Source organism: Pleurodeles waltl, chromosome 4_2 (assembly GCF_031143425.1).
Source record: "Pleurodeles waltl isolate 20211129_DDA chromosome 4_2, aPleWal1.hap1.20221129, whole genome shotgun sequence".
Classification (NCBI taxonomy): domain Eukaryota; kingdom Metazoa; phylum Chordata; class Amphibia; order Caudata; family Salamandridae; genus Pleurodeles; species Pleurodeles waltl.
The window spans coordinates 622,498,338-622,511,356 of record NC_090443.1 but is presented as its reverse complement, the minus strand read 5'-3'; the positions used below and the strand labels follow the sequence as shown (position 1 = coordinate 622,511,356).

The following is a 13,019-nucleotide window of genomic DNA, read 5'->3' as shown; positions in this document are numbered from 1 at the left end:
TCATTTCTTTGTCTCTGCAAACTGTACTGGTATGGAGTATCAAGAAATGTATGAGAATGTTCCATGTAGAAGAATAGAGCAAATTAACACACACTGGACCTCACCGCAAGTCTGGGTGAGCAGAATTACCTCATGGAATGCCACTACGTCTGATACCAAGTGGGTTGGTTTTCAGCACACGTTTTTTTCTGGATTTGGAAGAACCAGACCCGATTTTAGCCTGCAGTAATTCCACAAAGTAATACCACATGAGGCTTTGGTTGCAGCAACATCCACGCCCCCTTCCCTGTCCTCCCTGCAAAAAATAACCTCTCCCTGAAGCTTCATTTATGCCTTTACCCTTGGCTACTGGCTGTGGGAACGGGCACTCCGATGTCAGAACTCAACTATAATAAGTTATAACAGTTGAGCAGCTACTAATTTCTTTATTACAGGAGACTGGAGACATCACAAGTGACCTATAAAAAGGACAACATAGACGGGTTTTTATACAGTGATTGTAGGCTCCTCTGTATTATAAAATAATTATTTGTAGTTGTGCTTCTTGAATGGGACCTCATGCTATCTCAACAGACTGTCCGTTCAAGGTGTAGCGATATTTGGATGACTGCGGAGATTTCTCTGTGCTCCCTTTGAACACAACTACTCCTATGACTGTAGGTGTTTCACTGATGAGCATGATTGGTAGTTTTATTGTGGAGCACACTCACAGAGACCCCTGTGGGAAAGAAAACTCTTGTTTACTAAACCTCTAGCTCAACCCTTGGTAGCTGTGGTTGTGAGCAGTAAGGCTCAGTAAAGAAAGTTAGTGTAAAGCATTTAACAGCACCATATAGCAGATTAAGAAAATCACACACCAAAGAAAAGACACAACACGGATCGGCCGGAGAGTTCCAAAGTTACAGACTTTAGAACTTTTAAATACCTTTGGAACCGCAAACAAGCAGTGGTAAACACAAAGTTTGAATACTCTTGAAATATTTGTAAATGTTAGTTGGAGTATTCCGTCCCGGCTTGGGCAACTACATCCAACAGGTATGATGAGGCCTAGGGGACCAGAAAGGATACTTTGCGCAGTTACTTGCCCACGAGAGCGATTTTAAAGCAAGTTTCCAACTTTAACATCTGACTGCCATAGGAAACAATGGAGTGGTCATGATGCAGAGGGTTCAGGCAAAGATGCTTACAAGGATGCTCTGGTTGTGGGATAGTCGATGGAGGTGTCTCTGTAGTGGTTCTTCGGTCTATGGGTGATGTGGGGCAAACATGGTCATTGGGATTGATGACCCAAGAAGTCCTCTTTGTTGCAGTGGTTGCACAGCTGCGGCTGTGCCACTGACACGATACACCGAGGTTGGAGGCAAAACATTTGGTGGGGGCTTTGCCCTTGTAGTCCAATGAATCTGGTCTCTGACAGCTCTCCTGGATCTGGAAGACTCAGGTGCAGACTTTGGCTATCTCGGATTCCTTTGTTGGGGCGCACGGCGACAGGTGGCAGGGAAACTTGGGCGCTTTCTGCTCTTGTGTCCCTGTAGCAGGTTCCAGGGGAACAGCCACCTAATCCTTTGAGTCACTGGAGTTGGTGAAGTAGGGAAATCAAGTTTTCTCAGTCAGGAGCCATAGGTAGGGTCCCAGCTTACTAGCCCAAAAGTTAACCAGGTGCTGGCCTCTTGGCAGTGCAGCCTCTCCTTGCACAGGCAAAGGTCATCAGGACAAGCTTTCTTTAGTCCTTCTTCTTCTCCAAACGTAAGCTGAGTTGTGGGTGCGGTGGGTGCCCATTTTATCCCAGAAACATGCCACGAGAGGACCAACAGTCACTAGCCACTAGGGTACCTTGTCCCCACCTACCTAGTGATGAAGTTCCTGTGATGTGTGGCACCTGGCTATCCCAGAGTGTCCCATTCTTGCCCCTTCAAAGATGGCACAACCTTTCCTTTGTCCCACCGGTGCGGCTATCAGTGGGCTACACACCCATGGGAAAACTGGTTCTAACACTGGGTCCCCCCCTCTTGGCCCTGTCTCCTAGATGTCTGCATGAACAAAAGGCATCCTGCTTAGGCGTGTTGTGGTCAGCAGCCCTTCGAAGACAGCTTCACCTTTGAAGCTCACCTTTTGGGCCAACACCCTTTGCAGCCTTTCTGGGGGAAGAGGTCATACCTCATTCCCGGGTTAATGCTGGCCTCTGAGTCATTCACATGTCTCCCCAGGTGGTCAGAAACCTGTCTAAGTGTGAATGAATGGCCTTTGTGAGGCCACTGTACTAGCTGGAGTGCAGTGTAGCAACTTTCTAAAAGTTGCTTAAAATTAAGAGGGGGCATTAAGTCCGATCTGACCATCAGGTCAGGTGCCTCTTTCCCATCAATTTGATACCTTACTTGGTCTGGTTAGGTGGTCCCATTCAAAAGTAAGATGTGTTTTAGTGTATACCTTTTAACCCTGTGTTAGCCAATAGGACTCATAACCTTCCCAAGCAAAAACAATAATTTGGAAGTGTAGCTGGAGAGAAATATTAAAACATATGTCTATCTTATGAGTACATTGCTCCCTGCCATAGGACTTGGGTAGCCTGCCTTAGGGGAGTCTGATATATATATATACTGAAGGGAAATGGTCCCTCTGCCATTAGGGTTGATGGCAAAGTCGAGTTAGTAGTGTACCACACTGGTCTTTCAATCTGCAGTGGCAGGCTGATGTGTCTTTCACGCTTTGCACGTGCAGGATGGCACAAACAGTGCTGTCGTCCTGTGTGGACACTCTGCCTTATATACCTGAGTACCATATACTAGGGACATATAAGTAAGATAGGGCTTGCCAATTGGGGATAATCATCTAAACATACTTTTATAAAGGGTTAAAACACTGGCACTGGGATCTGGTTGCAGGCCCCGGTGCACTCTCAAAGTCAAAAAAACAGCAGCACGAGTCCCAGAAAGTGACATGCAAGAAGATGTATTTCCTTACAAATAAATATATTGACACTTGCGCGTCTGTCACAACTTACATCAGATAAGTAAACCATTGAATCCATCCCACTCACCTCCCTGTTGCTATAAAAGAAGATAGTTACTCTTCCTAGAATGTAATTGCTGCCGTATAAATGTGTATTATCAGAGTAAACCGAGCGTCAAATGTTCCTATTTGTACCATCCCTTATGTTCAATTGTTCAGTGTGAATGTTTGCGGACTTCAGAGGTGGCAGATTTAAGTTTTGAATTTGTTGGCCTCTGTTTTGCATTGCAGCTCTCTGAACAGTTGAACAACTGCAGAGGCAACAGCAGTGTCCTCTGACAGCGTTACTTTAATATCTCCCTAGGGTTTACCCTCTAATACGTCGACTTCCAGCTGAATTTTTTCCCAGGCCTTGGCCAGCCAGCTATCTTACGCCAAGCCGAAGGGACCGCCAGAGAGAAATGCTAGGCCATACTTCCTGCATGTTTAAGACCGGCGGATGTTAAATTACATAAGGAAAATGTGTATACAGTAAAATATCTGCTTTAAATAGTAAAGTGAAAAATAATGGTAGTCTAAATAAGCATTGACAAATCCAAAATGTGCTTATTTGGGTGCATGTTGTAATTGTTTTGGATACTGGCAGCCCTGAACACTGGCAGTGTTGCGCACAGCACCCCTGGCTTTAGCTCCTGCACATGAAACCTTAGAAGCAGATGTATGCATTGAGAGCGTGGTTCACTGGCATTTCTGTACGTAGGTTTACAAGCAGACCTCTGCACATGTAGGTCACGACATTAGACTGTTTTTTTTATTTTTGAATGCTTTCGTGAGTCCTAGATTGTTTGAGAGAGTGAGAGGACAAAGGTCGACCAGCTCACGAGATGAGAATCCCTACCGTCAGTTGCCCAGCTGTTGTGACAAAAGCGAAGTGTCCTGTTCAGTTTCGATTGTGTTGAACCCACAATTGGGGCTGTAGACGGCGTTATTGTTGATGAGCTGGCTGCTAATCCCCTTCTTGGGTAGATGAACAATGCTTCATTTTGTTGCTGTCTAGAGCTGGTTCCTCCCTTCCCTCTCGCATAAGGTGGGGGTTTAAGAAGAAGAGCACCAGCTCCTTGAGAGAATGTGTGGCTTTGGGACCTGATCTGAACGCTAGAACCTCAGGAATGGGTCTAGCAGGATGACAGTCCCAGTCATGCCTCCTTTGCGGCAGAGACTGCTATGAAAGCAAACTAGCGTAAAGACTAAGGGCCTGATTACGACCTTGGCAGAGGGGATTACTCCATCCCAAATGTGACGAATTACAAGTTCCATTATGGAATTCTACTATGGAATATGCCTTTTCCTGTCTCCACGAAGTTCACTGCCACCTTCCCAGGATTTGGCAGCTCCATGGTATGGCTTTGTGCTGGTGCCTACAGAGTGTTGTTGACAAATAAGATTTATGGACTCCCTTTATAAGATGAAGCATATTCTGCTTCTATTAATAATGCCATACCAATCCTGGCCTGGCTTCCAACTGCTAGCATAATTGCAAATAAGATGAAAAAGGATAGCATAGAAGAATGTTACTAGCCATTACATTGAGCATGGAAGAAAATAATTGGGGAAACTGTATCTGGAGTTTCCACTCACAGCCTCTGTATCATATACTGTCACAGCACCTTTGTGTCACAGGTAGCCATCATAGATACAGGAACCAAACAGCACATCATGACATATTGTACCCTCTCTGCTGCTGGCACGCATGGCTTGATACACCTTTGTTCTTCATCACAGTTGTGGTATTTTGTTTTCCACACATCATCACAGTGAATGAGGCATACATCTTGGAAGAGAGAAATACCTCATTAAACCAATAGGGGTAACTCTTTTGAATATATTCCCCTTAACACCATTGTGTTGTCATGCCAGAGAGTCTCTCTATTTCCTGGTCTCTGGAGCAGTCCCACGCTTCCTAACCACTATTCCTTGTAGGGCAGACACTTTTTAAGCCAAAACAAAACAAAGGCTGACATACAACAGTGCACTTGTCCCTGTGCAAAGTTACATAGCTGGCCAATTAAATGCTGAGATGCTGTGAAAATGCAGATAAGAAGAGAGGAGTAGCCAAAGTCCCTGACTCTATCCTGCTCTATTGTACTCTTTTTTGTGATTGCATGAGCTTCCAACACCTAAAGCAGTCTCTAACCAGACCTAAACCCTACTATTTGAAATGAGTACATCTGATGGAAACTTCTAACCGCAGATTCCTCAGCTAAGAATATTCCGCAGCCTTCAGACTGGATCTGAAAAATCTTGAGCAGTGCCTCTGCACGCTGGTTGGTGGCATCAGTCGGCTCCATGTTGGCATTGTCTGTGTCAGAAAAGATGCAGCAGTGCCCATACAAGCGCCACCCCAGTATGCTGACATAAGTTCCTTTATTTCTGCGTCAAGAGCAGGGATCTTGAAAGCTACCTCAGCTACTTTTAGACCAACTTTTTTTCAACTTTTTATGATTTTCCAACGTCTGGACTTTCTCCCATTAGAGTCACCCTGTGACCCCTATGGGGGCAATGAGGAGGAGGTGTATGGTACTTTGAAGGAGGACCCTGCCGATGAGGAAAACTGGTATAAGAAGTGTTCGCAACAGCGGGTCACTGCTCCATCTTAGGATCATTCTCTTTCGATCTGACAGCATCAACAGTCCTTTCATCCGTTCTGCTGTGTGTAAGGGACAGTTTTGGGCATACACAGTACCAGCCCCACATGTGCAACAACCAGACCAGTCCTTTCGGGGAAGACGCTGTGGAGCCCAAAGAGGATGATGTACCCATGCCCATTGAGCTGCTTAGTCCCCCAACCCCCAGCTGCTGCAGCTGCAAAGCCTCTTTCTCTGTCCGGCACACACACACACATACCCTGTGGGCAGCAGAATCAGGCATCACCTGTCCCAGTGGTCCACCAATACATCGGACCGGTGGGTGCTCCAGATTGTGCAGAAGGGGTACACCCTACCATTCGTGGACACCCATCAACCTTGGCCTCCGACTCAAGGATGGCTGACTGAGGTCCGTCTCACTCTGCTGCGCTTGGAAGTGCAGGCTCTTGTGGGTAAGGGGGCCATCAAGAGAATGCCCGTGCCAGAGAGAGAGCGTGGTGCTATTTCTGCTACTTTCTGGTACCAAAGAATGAAAGAGACCTCTACCCTATCATAGACCTGCGCTATCTCAATTACTCCTGAGGAAAGAGAAGGCCAGAATGCTTATGTTGACTCAGGTTCTGTCTGCCATAAATCCCAGAGACTGGTTGGAAGTGTTGGACTTATAGGACCTCTATTTGCCTATCCCCGTTCTGCCTGCCCACAGACATTACCGGCGGCTCACGGTGAGCCACAAACACTTCTGTGCTCTCTCTTGGTCACACTAGCGTCCCTCGGGTGTTTACCAAGATGATGGTGGTGGTGGCAGTGCATCTGCAGACATCAGGGGTTTCACTCTTCCCCTACATCGATGATTGGCTGTTGTAGGTGGGCTTGGCACAAGCAGCAGGCAGTCGCCTTGCACCTCCAGAGTGCGGCAAACCCCCAGCATTCGCTAGGATTTCCCATCAACATGTTAAAGTCACACCTGACTCCCTCTCAGCAGCTTCCTTTCACCTGAACAGTTCTAGATATAGTGTAGTTTTTGACCTATCCTCCAGAGTGGCGAGTCCAGGATATTCATGCTATGCTACTGATATTTCAGCCTCTATCCTGGATGACACTGTGAGACTGATTCTGAGGGTGCAGAGCCTCATAGCGTCCAGCTGGTAAAACATGCTCGCAGGCATATGTGGGCTCTGCAGAGGGGCCTGAAGTCCCAGTGGGCACACCGTCAGGAGAATCTCTCTGTCCTGTTACAGATATCAGAGGAAATTGCAAAGATATGCAGTTGTGACTGACAGACTAGTTGCGGCTCGCAAGAGGGAAAAGGGGTCGGGCGGCCCGTGGCGGGGAGGGTGCTTAGAACACAAAAAAAATGTTATTAAATTAAATGTAACTTTTTCCCTGCGCCGTGCAGCTCCATCCTCTCTGCTCCTCCGTCGCAGCTGCAGGCACAGTCTCCCAGCCTGCCCTGCGGCCAATACTGGCGCTGCTCAAAGTTGTGTCAGGATCAGCTGGGAATGCCCAGCCAGGGCACTCCCAGGCAGACTGGGAGCCTGGGCAGGCTCTCTCTAGCCCGGCAACACAGTGCGCATGTGCCCTGTGCGCATGTATGTTTGGCCGGCCCGAGACGGCCGGACAGACATACTTACGCACTGAGGATGGAGTGCAGTGCACTCCCCCTTCCGTCCACATCACGCCTGTGGCTCCACCCACTTTGATAGAAACAACATATTAAATAGAGTTTATTATGTTGTTTCTATAAAAGGTTTGCAGCTCCTTGCGCCCTAGTGGAGGAGCCGCCCCTGTGACAGACCTCAATTGGGTCATTGGCGGACCCTTCTCCCTTCCCCAACAAGGTCGCATAGTGGTGACTCATGCTTTACTTCTGGGTTGGGCTGGCCATCTGCTAGAGGTATCGATCAGAGGACATTGACCTGTAGCAGAATCTCTGCTCCAGAGCATTTTGTTGAAGCTGACAGCCATCCGCCTGGCACTGAAAACCTTCCTACCATCCATCAGGGGGAGGCTGGTTCAGGTGTACACGGACAACACCACCACAATTGGTATTGCAGCAAACAGGGAGGGGAGGGTTTATGGACCCTCTACAAAGAGGCTTTGCACCTCTGCACCTGGCTGGAGCGCCCGGACATCTTTGTGGTTGTTCAGCACCTGGTGGGCTCTTTGAATGGCGAGGGGGACAAGCTCAGCTGGTGGTGCCTGGCGGACCACAATTAGCATTTGCACCCAGAGGTGGCATGCACTCTTTCTCTAGAAGGGGGCAAGCCTTGACTCAATCTATTCCGTACCTTCCAAAATTCGCAATGTCATCACTACTGTGCTTTGGAGTTTCCAAGGTGTCTCTCGCTAGGAGACACCTTTCATCTCGAGTTGAGTTCAGGACTCCTGTGCATTTTTCTGCCGATACCATTAATGCCCGGAGTTCTCAAGACGGTTCAGATCAGTGGGGCCCAAGTCATCCTTGCGGCCCTGAATTGAGTTTGGAGAGTGTTGTTTCTAGAGCTCTTCTGTATGAGTGTTGATCCTCCGCAAAGGCTGTGCATTCGGAAGGACTTACTGTCTCAGGAACAAGGCAGGGTGCTACACCAAAACCTGTGCAAGGAGACAGTTGAATGTTCGATCTTCCTCCTGAAGTCTATGATGGTATTCTGGCAGCCAGATGTCCATCTTCCAAATGCCTGCCTCTGGTAGATGTTTGTTGTGGTCCTCACACCAAGTGAACCCCTTTCTGCACCTCTAGCTGAGGGTTTTCTTTTTGTTCTTCTCATTTCCCTTGGCCGGCCAGGCCTAGCCTTTGACACTGTTAAAGGTTTTATGTTAGCCATCTTGTCCTTTCTGCTGCAATGGGTTCTGAACTTTGTTCTTACATTTGTCATGTATACTCCTTTCGAGCTGCTCCATTCTTGTCTTATACAGCTCCTCACAATCAGGACATCTTTTCAGGCAGGACTGTCCAAGTAAGGGTGTGGGAGCTGTGAGAAAACTGTGGCCATCTAGGAAGCAGATCACGAGATTGCTTGATATTGGGATGCCAGTGCAAAAGTAAAATGGATAGCCTTGCAGACTTACTGATACTCGTGTTTGGGCCCCCGTTTTTAGAGTATTGAATGGGGGGGTTGTGTGTTTAGTCTCCTTCTCCTTCCCCCGTTAATCATGGCAGGTGCAGCTGATGCCAATCGCTGGGAGAGAGCTGTGATGTAGATGAGGAAAGGCTGTAGGGCAGCAGCAAGGATTCTCCTCTAGGGGAAAGGCAGCAGCAGCACATGCATGCTGACTGCCAAGCATTCAGAATAGAGAAAGGAGGGATGGCGCACACAGCGTGACATTTCTACAATCAAGACCTAGAGTTTGGTATCTGCATATTTAATTACAAGGAAGACTCGGCGGCAGAGGAAGTTAGAACTAGAACCCCTTGGGAACATCTGAGCTATTCAGGAATAAAGGTATGCTCACACAGGTGCACACTGAAGGGCTGATTGAAGGCAGAGGGCAGATTAAAAGGAATAGGTAGTCCTTGAGGAGTATGGTAAAAGAGTTGTACAAAACCCCTCCCTCAGGCACAATGAAAAAACTTCTGGAGCCTGTCAAAATTAAGGAAAAAAGCAAAGGGGAAAGTGAGTAAATGTGACAACTCCTTATGGTTCTCTCCTGCCTATGCAGAAATTTAATGTTTAAACACCATTTCCAACGCCCAAGGACGTTCCGGGAGCTAAAAAGACCAAGGGTGGGGGGGGGGGCTCGTGAAAAAGACAACCAAATAAATTAACACCCTCTCTTAGAACTTTCTTTAAGGTCCTTCCCAAATCTACAATCTCCGGGGGTTGGTGGTAAACCCAGGAGCCATGGATTGTGGGGAGCCTAAGGAACTCAATGAAAAGACTTTTAAGGGACAGGCTCTGCACATAAGAGGATGGCGAAAGACATCCCCCAACTTCGGTGAATTTGTAAATTACTGTAGATTAAGACCAGTTGATGCTAACAGGTACCAGGCCTTAGTGGGGATGGAAGAGGGCAGGGATGAAGGGTGGCCCGCAAAGGAAGTAGGGGAAGTAGATTGGGCAACATCAGTGTTAGGTGATGATCGTCAATCATTGGTGTGCTCGCCCGTGTTGACAAGTTATGACAGTCTTCCCCTTCACCTAGCTATTCCACCAGCACTGCTTCTGTTAACACAGTTGATTTTATTCTGCATATTCTTTTGTCTGAGATTAAAAACTGGTTGTCCGCCTCCAAAGCAAATGAGAGAGAGCGGATCCTAGTTAGGGCATTGAAAGAGAAGTTCCTGAAAGCAAGTGGGTTTATTTTCCAGATCAGGTCTAATGCTTCTCAAGCTACTTTGAATAGGCAGTGGGAGCTTGAGAAACAGAAGAATTTAGCAAGCTAGGTGACACTGCTCAGTTGAGATTTCCCACCATGGCGGTAGGCCCTACCAGTGACAGGAAATTCCTCCCTTGTCACAGGTAGGCGGCTCCCCTACGCCTCCAACACTCACCTGATGCCCCCCACCCTCTCCATCCAAACTCACACCCCTCCGATCCACTCACTCACCACCCCTACACGCACACACCACACAACTGACCCCACCCCCACAGCCACACACGCACACATTCCCCCCACCGCCACTAAAGTCACAGTGCCCCACACCCCCCTCCCTGCATACAGATACATACATGCACCTGGCATACAGCCATTCATTTCAAAATACACACATTCATTCACACACTGACATACACGCATTCATTCACACACTGACATACATGCATTTATTCACACATACTTCCAGACATACTCACACACATTCTTACATACAATCACACTGACATGCAGACACACACTCACTTCACCATTCTTACACGCATTCACTCACACGCATACACCCACACAAACAACACAACACACACAGACGCATTCACACACACACTCGGACATTCATGCACACACTCACACACACACAAAACACCCCCCTCCCCTGTCGGAAGCCCGACTTACCTTTGTCAAGGAAGTCTTCCGGCAGGGAACTGGAAGGGGGACTGCTTCCGGCAGCAGCGCCCCACCAGCAGAACACCGCCAGGCTGTATTACTGGTCATAATACGGCTGGTGGCATTCTACTGGCGTGGCGGTGCTGGTGGTAGCAGCGCCAGCTTACCACCGTCCACCGCCATGAGCACTGTTGGATTTCCACCCTTATTGTGGCTGATGTCATGCAGTGCTCATAATATGGCGGACGGATGGTAGCTTCAGTGGTGGTATGTTGGCAGCGTCACAGCAGCGGTAGGCGCTATATACCATCTATGTTATAATTTGGGCCGAAGTCTGTCCGTACCTGCTTTGTTTTTTTTCTCTTCATTTTGGTTGCATCCCAGTGAGCACTCAAGGAGCTGAGGAAGCTTGGGAGGTGTCTCCAGAGGAGGAAAAACTAAGGGTGAAAGTGTGGGGAGCACTGGGTGGGAAGCATTAAGGGAAAAATTGAAAAAAGTCCTTAGGAGTCTCAGCCAATACCAATGGTTTACCAGAACACTGTTCTGTTCTGTCTAATTGTATAATAGGTTGCACATGGGTTTTAGAGTTAGGGCAAGGTAGTACCAATTAAATTCTCTGCTGGAATGTAAATGGGCTCCACACAAAAATGTGATGAACAAGAACAATACGATACTTAAAGAACTCAACAGCTCAGATTGTTATTTTACAGGGAAACAACTGTAACTAGAAAATAATGGATTTGTTTAGTACCCAAAAGTGGGTTCAGTAGGTGATCAGTACAGATCAAAACTGTGACACTAGAGGGTGGCTATCCTGATTTAAAAACTGGTGGAGGCTACTACAAAAGAGAGTGTGACAGATAAGATGGGTAGATGGGTAATTGCAAACTTATACCTGCCTGACAGAAGGCTTACCTTAGTGGGGTATCTGGCCCTAATGTGGAGGACATTGAACTCCTAAAGAAGTTCTTTTTCAATATGTTAGAACGTTCCTCTCCTATCATCATGGTGGGAAATTTTAATGACATTACGGATAATAACCTGGACAGGTTTGTCAAAAGCAGGGCTATTACGTTTCCCATAATGCAATCATATATATTATAAACATGATGAGACATCTGGGACTGTGCTATATGAAGAAAAATGGCCGGGAAGGATGGAGAGTATACATTCCATTAAAAAAATTATAGGAGTATATCCAGGATCGACTATTTTGTAGTCAACCAGGCTATAAGTGAGGGCATCCAGGAAATTAAGCATGTAATAATTCACTTGTAGGACCATGTAGCTGCAATTTTAGAAATTAAATTTACTGACAGGTTTGAGTCAAGGAGGTGGACCATAGATCATACCCTTCTGTTAGATCAGAAGGCTGACATTTTCAGGGTAGAGAAGGAGGAATTTATAAAGTTAAATGTAGGCTGAGCTCCTTTAAGTGGTTTGGGGTGCCTTGAAGGCTTTTAATGGGGGGAAGTTACGTAGTATATAATCTCTGAAGACTAGAACAAAAAGAAGGGAGATTGAGGGGCTAGAGTCTGAAATTGAATGCCTGGCGAGACAATTATTGGATTAGCACTGATCTGCTAATAAGAAAGTATTACTTGAGGGAGAATTACAAGAGCAGAGGGACTGCCTTATTTTGTTAATGGAGGCTAGATACGAGCAAGGTGGGAGTCGAGTAAGATAGCCCACTTTGAATATGGGTAGAATGCCGGTAAACTGCTGACATGGAAAATTAAAACAGACCAAGCCAGGAATGTTGTGAGAGAGGTAAAGAGTGAGGGGATGGGACTCCACCTAACAAACCACTTGGACATTTTTAAAGCTTCTAACTTCAATATACAGAGAACTTGGTAACCACTGATGACAAGGTATGTAAGACAACTCTGTTGTTTACAGATTTCCCCCACTTTTTGCCCCAATTTGAACCCCTAGATGCTGTTTATTCGACCCTGATAGTGCACTGAGACCTGCTAACCAGGTCCCAGTGCATGTGTTCACTCTCTACATTTTCATGTCAACATGGGTGAATTCCTGATTGGCAAAACTTTACCTTTTTGTAAGCCCCTAGTAAATGGTACCCAGGGCATAAGTGGTAAAGGGGTCCCCAGGGCAGCACAACCCTGGACGACCCAGGCAAACTACTGATGGCAGGCCTGCAATTGCAGACTGCCAGAGCTGTGCATACTGCTCGAGTTCAACTGTACCCTCACCATGAGTGACACAGTCCCATGCACTGCCTTACGAATATGTCAGATACCCCTAAGGAAGACCTCTACAGCCCAGGAGGCAGGGTGCATTATATTTGAGGTGCAAGCATGTAAGAACAAGCTTATATGTCTCTATAATTTCCTTTCCATTAAAGTACACTATAAATGCAGGCCAATCCTTAGGATAACATGGGACGTAAGCCCCGGTTGACCAGGGCTGCTAGCTCCATTA

General features: G+C 47.0%; 1 protein-coding gene across 9 annotated transcripts in view; it reads left to right on the top strand.

Annotated features, from left to right (window-relative positions):
• The window catches only part of SAMD13 (sterile alpha motif domain containing 13), a 309,780-nt gene that overhangs the window by 152,823 nt on the left and 143,938 nt on the right, over nucleotides 1–13,019 (top strand). The window lies entirely within an intron of this gene.